Source organism: Octodon degus, unplaced genomic scaffold (genome assembly GCF_000260255.1).
Source record: "Octodon degus isolate 3935 unplaced genomic scaffold, OctDeg1.0 scaffold00109, whole genome shotgun sequence".
In the NCBI taxonomy this organism is placed as follows: domain Eukaryota; kingdom Metazoa; phylum Chordata; class Mammalia; order Rodentia; family Octodontidae; genus Octodon; species Octodon degus.
In genome coordinates, this window is record NW_004524685.1 from 9764186 (window position 1) to 9766682 (window position 2497).

The following is a 2497-nucleotide window of genomic DNA, read 5'->3' on the forward strand; positions in this document are numbered from 1 at the left end:
AAATAGTGGAAATTATTAGTTCAAAAATAATTCACAATTATTAGTAAATAATAAACCATTTGGTTTATTAGTAATTAAAAAATAAAGATTAAGTTCATCTGAGGAAGTAGATAGATGTACATAACACATTATGATTCACTTTTATTTCCCTTCCCCTTCCCTGTCTCCCTCCCTCTGTTTTTTTTATCCCTTATCTCCATTTTTTTTTATAGTTTCCATATGGTATTGTTATTTTTAGTTCGTGATTCAACAATTAGGCTGGGGAAATAGCTCACTGGCATAGCACCTGCCTAGCTATCATGAGGTTCTGAGTTTGATTCCCAGTAAAAACAAAGAGGATAGATCAAGAGTATAATAATTTTTTGACAATTATTTGAGACTTTTATTAACAGGAGCTTGCAATTTGTTGACTATTTTGAAAAAATCAAATTGTAAACTTTTATTACAAATTAAAAATGAAGTTCTTAAAAATCTCAACTTGACCAGATATGAAAAAAAAAAAACAACTAAAAACTTTTAAAGGTGTATTAAGAAAAAACAGGCTTAAAAAACAAACAAACAAACAAAAAACTCCCATGTTTGTCATTACCAAAAAGAGATGTCTTTAGGTAAAAATAATAAACACTCCATGCTGCATAGATAATGCAGATAGTCCTAGTTATCTGGTCAGCGGGCAAAAAGCAAGCACTGAAGGTCTTCAGTTCCAATCTTGTTCATTTCTTACTGCTGGAATTTCCTATTCATTTCTTTCTTGGTGGATGACTAAACCCAATGATGGTAGAGATGTTAAGCCGGCGTTTACTGGGCCCCGGATGCTCAGCCTCGGGAGTTCTCAGCTGGTGGATCTGCGGCTGCTTTTATCTCTTGGCCATCTTGTGGTGCAGGGTTTTCTGGGCGTCTGTGTCGGTAATTGACGGTACCGACGTGGAGGTGGCTGTTGGTGGGTCACATCTCCTAGACTTTCCTTATGTTCTTCATTGCTGTCCTCTCTAGGCTACCTTTGGCAAGGAGGGCCCTGCGGAATCCTGGTGTGTAACCTCCATACACATTCTACCTCCCTTGTCTACCTGGTTCTCCTGCACCCTGGCTGTCAGCACCCTCCATCCCTTCTCCTTGCACAGGAGGGTTGGGGTGCTGTGGCTGATGCCCATCGGGTCTCCGCATGTAGTGAGGTGGGCACCTTCGCCTGCGGTAGGGCCGGCGTGGCTGGGCCTGGCCTTGTTGGGGAGCGCCTTCCATCCCTCATTCTTTTCCCCACTCTCACTATTCTGGTAATTCTGCTGGTAATTGCGAGGAGGACCCCTACGACGTGGATAGCGTCTATGATGGTTACAGTCTGCTGCGTATTTACTGCCTTGAACTGGAGCTCCACCAGGGCCTGAACATTTGCTGCCTCTGCACCCCTTTTTCCTTCAACAACATCAAGTTCCACAGTCTCTCCATCCCCTACACTGCGCTGGTCCTTCCTGGGGCTGTTCCTCCTTAGGGCAGTCTGATGTACAAATACACCTTCCTTGGTGTCATTCCTGTTGATGACGCCACATCCCTTTCTTACATTTAACCATTTTACTGTTCCCAAAACATTATTGTGAGATCCCTGCCTGCAGGCGCCGCCCATGTGAGGCCCCCGGGCTGCCGCTCCCTGTGCTGCTGCCCAGCGCTGAGGACCGGGGTGGCGCGGCTGCTGGGGCCCGGCCTCGCTGCTCCTGGTTGCGGTGCTGGTGACTGGGGCCTGCTGCCGCAGCTGCGGCTCCTCCTGGGGTGTCATGGCACTAGGCCGGTGGTGGGGTGGCTGCTCAGGGCTCTCTGGGGCCCACTCTCCACTCCCACTTCCGGTCGAACTCAACAGTCTAATAATTGATGTTTACATTCCATATGGGTATTTGGTATGAGGATTTCTTTTCTCCCGTGTCCCTTCGGTTCCCTCTTGGTCCCCTGGACCTTACTGTACCCTCTCACCTTAGGGCCTGCAATGCAACAATGTGCTTCTTAACATCATGGAATTCTTTAGACATTTCCTATGTCTTAGTTACATTTTTCACGGAGGAGACAAAATCTTCCCCCCAGGTTAAGCCTAGGAAAGTCTTAGTTCATAATGTGTAGATTTCTCAGTCCATAGACACCTAGCTCCAAGGCTGGGCGGCAGGACAGAGGGCTATCACAAGGGAGAAACAGCCCATGGTGCTGTAGGCGAAGACAGAGAAGCAGCAGGCAGTGATCAGCGGCAAACTGTGAGCAGCCTGTGCCCCTCCCCTCTCTCCCTTTATAGCCTCACCACGTGCCTACTGGTTGCTGCCACACCTACCCATGGGTGGGCTTCTTTTATCCATGCCCAGAACCATGGTGAACCCTTTTAGTTAACACCAACGCTTAAATCTCATGTCACAAGGGCCGGCCAAATAGCTCAGTAGATTAAAGCACCTGCAAGCAGGAGCACAGGCCGGGGGTTCGATATCCGGACCTGTGGTTCTTGGCCCAACCCCAGGGCGCACTGATA

The 2497-nt window shown here is 47.5% G+C and overlaps 1 pseudogene; it reads right to left on the reverse strand.

Moving 5' to 3' along the window:
• Window positions 1–816: 816 nt before the first annotated feature.
• LOC101590118 lies at window positions 817–1768 on the reverse strand (annotated as a pseudogene).
• Between the last annotated feature and the right edge of the window lie 729 nt (window positions 1769–2497).